Genomic DNA, 7,857 nt, shown 5'->3' on the forward strand with positions numbered 1-7,857 from the left:
AGCCCAAGGACTTGGGCCATCTTCCACTGCTTTCCCAGGCCATAACAGAGAGCTGGATTGGAAGTGGAGCATCCAGGACTGGAACTGGTGCCCACATGGGATGCTGGCACTTCGGGCAGCAGCCTCACCTGCTATGCCACAGTGCTGGCCCCAAGTACTTGTCTTTCTCTGCTAGGCTTATTTAACATAATAATCACCTCGTCCATCTGCACTGTTGCAAAGAACAAGATTTCATCTTATTTCATTCTTATTCCACAGTGTATATGCACCATACTTTGTTGGCTTTTTTAAAAAAATAAATTTTATTAGTCTTTAAAACATCAAAACATGGTGTGATAATTCAATACATGTATCTAATATCTGATGATCAAATCAGGATAGTTAACCTCCCTCTTTGTCATTGTTTTATGATTGGAGCATTGGAGCTCCTCTTCTTCTGCTTGCTCATAAAATACACTATAGATTATCATGAACTATAGTCATCCCTCTATGCTGTGGAACAATAGGAATGAATTCATTCTAACTCTGATTAGGTACCTGTTGTCAAATCTCCCTCTATCCCCCAAACCACTCCCATTCTACGTTCAAAATTGAGTTGCTTTAGCTTCTACCTATAAGGGAGAAGGTGTGGTATTTGTCTTTTGGTGTCTGGCATATTTCACGTCTTCCCGTTCCATTCATTTTTATTGCAGATGACAGGATTTCATTTTTTATAGCTGAATAATAATTCTATTGTATGTATGTATATATGTGTATATATATATATATATATATATATATATATATACCACATTTTCTTTATCCATGCATCTCTTGATGAGCACTTAGGTGGATTTGTATATAAACTATGTGATTAGTTTTGCAATAAACTTGGGGGTGCAGGCATCTTTTTCATATAATGATCTCATTTCCCTTGGACTGATATTCAAAGGTGGGACTACTGGATCACATGGTAGATGTATTTGCAGGTCTTTTTAAAAAGGAATTTCTGGCCGGCACCCCGGCTCAATAGGTTAATCCTCTGCCTGTGGCGCCGGCATACCAGGTTCTAGTCCTGGTTGAGGCGCTGGATTCTGTCCCTGTTGCCCCTCTTCCAGGCCAGCTCTCTGCTGTGGCCCTGGAGTGCAGTGGAGGATGGCCCAAGTCCTTGGGCCCTGCACCCCATGGGAGACCAGGAAAAGCACCTGGCTCCTGCCTTCAGATCAGCGTGGTGCGCCGGCCGCGGCGGCCATTGGAGGGTGAACCAACCGCAAAGGAAGACCTTTCTCTCTGTCTCTCTCTCTCACTGTCCACTCTGCCTGTCAAAATTAAAAAAAAATTTAAAAAAGGAATTTCTATACTGTTTTCCACAATGGCTGTATTAATTTACATTTCTACCAACAGCGTGCAAGCATCCACTTTTCTCCACATTGACACCAGCTTTTGTTATTTTTTTATCATTTTTATGTTAACCAAACTAAGTGAAGCAATATCTCAATGTGGTTTTGATTTTCATTTCCTAATGATTAGTGGGGTGAACATTTTTTTTCACGTACCTGTGGGCCTCTCTGTATGTCTTCCTTCAAAAACCGTCTGTTTATATCTAATGCCCATTTTTAAATTGTACTTTTGATTTTTTTGCTACTGCATTGTTTGAGTTCCTTATATATTCTGGTCATTAACCCCTTGTCAGATGTATAACGTGTAAATCTTTTCTCCCATTTTGTAGGTTGTCTCTTCACTGTATTGATTGTTTCCTTTCCTGAGCAGAAACTCTTTAGTTTGATGAAATCCCATTTGTCTGATTTCACTTTCATTTCCTGTGATTTGGAGTCTGATCCAAAAAATCCTTCCTGTTCCGATGTCCTGAAGAATTTCCCCCATGTTTTCTTCTAGTAGTTTCAAAGTTTCAGGTCTTGAATTATTTAGGCCTTTAATCCATTTTGAATTGCTTTTATACATGGTGATAGATAGGGATTTAGTTTCATTCTTCTGCCTATGACTATCCAATTTTCCTAAAACCATATATATACATTGAAAACACAGTCCTTTCTCTAAATTGTGTTCTTAGCACCCTTGTCAAAGATCTGCTGGCTGTAGATGTGTGAGTTTACTTCTAAGGTCTGTTCTGTTCTGTTGGTCTATTTGTCTATTTTTCTGCCAATACTGTGCTATTCTAATTACTGCAGCTTTTAAATATATTTTAAGTCAAGTAGTGTAACGTTTCGTGCTTTGTTCTTTTTGCTCAAGATTTCTCTGATTATTTGGTGTCTTTTGTGTTTCCATACATATTTTAGTAGTATTTTTTCTATTTCCATGGAAAATGGAAAATGTCACTAGTATTTTGATTGGGGATGTCAAATTTTTAAAGTTTCAGATATCCAAAACTCAGTTCCTGAACTTCCTCCCCCATACCTATCTCTACTATATTCTTTCCCATCTTATTATTGGCAACTCTTCATTCCTTTGATAATATCCAACCCTTTGGAGTTACTTTACATCTACTGTATTGGAAAATTGTGTCAACTCTACCTTCAAAATTTATTGAGAATCTGACTACTTTTCACTGTGTCCACTCTGCCACCCCGGCCCAAGTCATCATCTTATTCTACTTGAGTTCTTACAATGCCCTTCTCAATGACATTCTTCTTTCTGTCTGGCCCACCCCAACACTGTTCTTAACATACAAATCAGAGTGAATCTATTGGATAACAGCCTCTTGCTCAAAAATCTCCCAGTAGTTCACCAGGTCCCTCATAATGAAAAACAAACATCTTGACCATGACCTTCAAAGCCCTGCATTATACAGCTCCGTTTGCTCTCATCATCACTCTGTCTTTTCCAGACAATCTAATCTTCTTTCTATTCCTTGATCACACCAGACACGGTCCCATTTTAAAAACTTTGTACTTCTGTTCCTTCTATTTGGAACACTTTTCTCCTAGATACCTATGTAGCTCACATCCTTGGACTCTTCAAATGTCATGCTCATTGAGAATTATAAACCCTGCCCTCACTCTCTTCATATATACTCTGTTTCTCTCTGCTTGACCTAATATAATAGTATGCATTAAAATCTAACAATGAATATTATCTTGTTATTTATCTTGTTTGTTGTCTGTCTCTTCCACCTCCACCAAGATGTATGTTCCCTGAAAGAAATCTTTGTCTACTCTTCTCCATCTTGTTAACTAATATTCCCCTGTACATAGTACATAGTACAGCTATGCCTCGTACATAGCTGGTGCCTTATAAGTATCTGCAGAAAGAATGAATGATTGAAAACGGAAAATGCATTATTTATTGACATAAACTATTTGTGTCATTCTTTATATAATTCTTTACTAATGAAGTAGCTCAAACCTGAGATCTCATTCTCTATTTTAATAAAGGCAGTTACAATAGTGGTTCAAAGCATGGATGCTCAAGTGTGACCATCTCTATTTGCAAGCTGTGTGACTTTGGACAAGCTACTTAACTTTTTCAAGCCTTGGCTTCCCAAAGGGACATGTGAGCCTTAAGTGAGACAGTCCAGTGAAGTGGGCAGCTTATCTGCAAAAAGAGTCAAAAGCAGGTATTGCAAGCATGAAGAAACAAAAGAGTAAAGGTGGTTCAAAGCCATTAGGACTGTGGATGCTAACTCTAAATTGAATAAATTTCTATTCTTTGTGGAACTAGGTTTGACCACGATACATTAAAAGCCAGATCTTTGAATTCATACATGAAATGGTTAACAATGCAAGAACTTTAGATGTGACCTGCATTCAAATCTTCCTGTCATCATTATATGACCTTGAGTGAGATATTGCTTAATGTCCTTGAAAATTAATTTCGTCCTCTGTAAAATGTGAATAAAAATAGAATCCTACTTTACAGCATTGTTGTGAGAAGTAAATGAGCTAAAAATATATTAGCTCAGTACTTGGCATATATTCTATTTACAATTATTGCTATTTCAGTAACACTCATTCAAGCATATCAGCATTTATTTTAGGATTGAGGAAATCTAATGACTAATAAATATTAGATACTGTATGAATACTTATTTAAAATATGAAAGACTTAAAATTTGAGATAGATTTATCTGTTCATTAGCACATACCTAGGGCCCGTCAGCAGAATTTATTTTCTTTTGCACTTGTAAATGGTAACATAGACACCTAACACACCTAACATAGACATTTAACACATCAAGGGGCAGGCAGTTGGTAAGAATGGTACAGTCGGCATTTTCATTTATTCTTCTGAAACAGCTGAAAAGTGATTCAGTTTTTTACATTTCAGGAAAAGAGATAAGAAGACCAAGAAAGCACAGCAGAAGGATCAAATGTTTTTCTATAATTAGAATACTTTCATTTAAACTGAAGTTTATCTGACATCAAACATATGTTGGGAAAGCAAGGGGGAGCAGAGTATATTTTCAGTGGGAATTCCTAGTGGCCCAGGCTCCTTGATGTGTTAATGCCCAACTGGTACACAAAAATGAACATTGATATTAAAATGCTTTGGATACTTCACCTATGACACCTGAACAACTGAATCTAGTCAATACAATGAAAAAAAAATCACTCAGAACTCGGGTTGGTAACACATAGACAAAACATCTAGTTGATTTGATTTTTCACTTCTCAGCCAGTTTCTTGGGTGACAAGCAGATATAGCCCAAATTTTCTATTTCTTTTTTAATCAGATGCTTTGCTTTCAGAAATGGAAACATCTGAACCTCAATAGATCACAATCAATTTGTCATGGAAGTGCTAAGAACACAGAATATGTAGAGACATTCTGGGTGAAACCAAGATTGTCAACTTAGGCTTTTGAAAATACTCTCCCTGTCTTTGCTTTATTGAGGTCTAATTGACAAATAAACATTGTTTAAATAAAGGTGTACAATGTAACATTTTAATATATGTATACATTGTGAAATGATTACTACAGTGAAACCAACTAACATCCATCACCTCATAGACCTATTAACACTTTTCTCGGTGGCAAGAACACTTAAAATCTACTGTCTCACAAATTTCAAGAATAGAATATATTACTATTAATTGTGCTACCAGGGTATATTTTAGATCTCCAGAACTTGTAACTAAAAGTTTATATCCCTTGATCAAAATCCTCTCACCCATTATTTGCAGCAATATGGACAAAACAAGAGAATAAGGGCCTGTGCTGTGGTATAGTGGGGAAAGCCTCTACCTGCGGCCCAGGCATCCCATATGGATGCTGGTTCGAATCCTGGCTGCTTTACTTCCTACCCAGATCCCTGTGATTCACCTGGGAAATCAGAGGAAGATGGCCCAATTTGGCCTCTTTACCCACTTGGGAGACCCAGAAAAAACTCCTGGCTCCTGATGGGCCTAGCTCTGACTGTTGTGGCCATCTGGGGAGTGAACCAATGGATGGAAGATCTCAGTCTGTCTCTCCTTCTTTCTCTCTCTATAACTCTGCCTTTCAAATAAATAAATAAGTCTTTAAAAAGAGAATAGTTCGCCGGCGCCGCGGCTCACTAGGCTAATCCTCTGCCTAGCGGCGCCGGCACACTGGGTTCTAGTCCCAGTCAGGGCGCCGGATTCTGTCCCGGTTGCCCCTCTTCCAGGCCAGCCCTCTGCTGTGGCCAGGGAGTGCAGTGGAGGATGGCCCAGGTGCTTGGGCCCTGCACCCCATGGGAGACCAGGAAAAGCACCTGGCTCCTGGCTCCTGCCATCGGATCAGCGCGGTGCGCTGGCTGCAGCACGCCGGCCGCGGCGGCCATTGGAGGGTGAACCAACGGCAAAGGAAGACCTTTCTCTCTGTCTCTCTCTCTCACTGTCCACTCAGCCTGTCAAAAAAAAAAAAAAAAAAAAAAGAATAGTTCATGATGGAAAATCAACTTTGTTTTGCACACATAGTCTCCCTTATAGGAGATATGTTCCAAGACCCCCAGTGGATGCCTAAAACTGTGTATAGTATCAAACACTGTAGATACTATATATATTTTTCCCATGCATGTATATATATCTATACTAAAGTTTATTTTATAAATTAGATTCAGTAAGAGATTAACATCAATAATGAATCATTAAACAATTAGAAAAATGCCCTAGAATAACATTGCAGGAATAATTACTCTTGTATTTTGGGGCCATTATTTAGTAAAATAAAGCTTAGTTGAACACAAACACTGTGATACTACAATGGTCAATATAATAACCACGATGGTTACTAAGTCATTAATGGGTGGGTAGCTTATGCAATCTGGATATGCTGAATGGAGGGATGATTCATGTCCAAAGAAGAATAAGGTGGGACTGTGTGAGATCTCATCACACTACATTGAATAACATGAAATTTAACATTTTTGAATTGTTTACTTCTGGGAATTCCCACTTCATGTTTTTGGGCCATGGTTGGCTGTTTCACAGAAAGCAAAGCCATGGGTAAAGGGGAACTACTGTAAGCACATTCCTATTTCTATTAATAAGTGTACCTTGCACATGAATAATGCTCTGTCTTCTTTTCCCAAAGGAAACTTCATGTACACTATGTCATCGGCCCTTGAAACATTTCCTTGAGATGAATGATGGTTTTTTTAATTTTCAATTATCTTTATATACAGAAGGTCAATTTAGCACATATTAAGTAAAGATTTCAACAGTTTGCACCCACACAGAAACACAGAGTGTAAAATACTATTTGAGTACTAGTTAGCATTAATTAAACACCTAAGAGTAATTGTGTATTAATTACAGAGTTCAACCAATAGTTTTAAGTAGAACATAAAAAATACTAAAAGGGTGAAGTATTAAGTTCTTTTTTTCTTTTTTTTTGTTTGTTATATAGTTATTTTTTTTATTTAATAAATGTGAATTTACAAAGTGCAACTTTTGTATTGTTGTGGCTTCCCCCCCAACCTCCCTCTCTCCCGTGGCCCTCCCCTCTCCCACTCCCTCTCCCATCCTGCCCTTCATCACGTTTCATTTTCAATTACCTTCATATACTGAAGATCAACTTAGTATATACTAAGCAAGGATTTCAACAGGCTGCACTCACACAACCTAACCAGGTATAGGGTATTTTTCGACTAGTAGTGTTGTTTTTAAGTTTCATAGTTAAACACATTAAGGACAGAGATCCTACATGGGGAGCATGTACCCAGTGACTCCCGTTGTTGATTTAACAATTGGCACTCTTATTTATGATGTCAGCAATCACCCGAGACTCTTGCTATGAGCTGTCTAGGCTATGGAAGCGCCTTGAGTTCACCAACTCTGAACTTGTTTAGTCAAGGCCGTATCACAGTGGAGGTTCCTTCCTCCCTTCAGAGAAAGGCGCCTCTCTCCTTGATGGCCTGTTCCTTCTGCTGGGGTCTTGTTCACCAGGATCTTTCATTTAGATTGTTTTTTGCCACCGTGTCATGGCTTTCCATGCCTGTGAGACTCTCATGGACCTTTTAGTCAGGTCCGAATGTCCCAAGGGTTGATTCTGAGGAAGGAGTGCTGTTTTGGGTGTTTGCCATTCTATGAGCCTGCTGTGTGTCCTGCTTCCCCCGCAGGAGAGATGAATGATGTTTTATAGAATAGGAAAATGCGGCATAGAACTGATTGTTGAACTCTAGAAGTTCTTGTAGATGACTAGTGATGGAGTTTAGACTAGAACCCAGGCTTCCTAGCTGCTGACCCATTACTTCTTCCACTAAACCATGTTACCTCCTTCTCTTGCTTTACACATTTTCCTGAACCTGCACATCGTAGTTATCTTCCAATGAAACTATCTAAATTTATTTCACTCCTTTAAAAGTCTCCTTAAATTAAAACATGCTCTTCTCCCCAGCCTCCCACCACCTGCCCTTCTGTGCTGTCGTTCCCTTAGACACTCACAGAGAAATTGCAAAAT

Source organism: Oryctolagus cuniculus, chromosome X, assembly GCF_051225735.1.
Source record: "Oryctolagus cuniculus isolate XC-2025 breed Fujian yellow rabbit chromosome X, ASM5122573v1, whole genome shotgun sequence".
Classification (NCBI taxonomy): Eukaryota; Metazoa; Chordata; class Mammalia; order Lagomorpha; family Leporidae; genus Oryctolagus; species Oryctolagus cuniculus.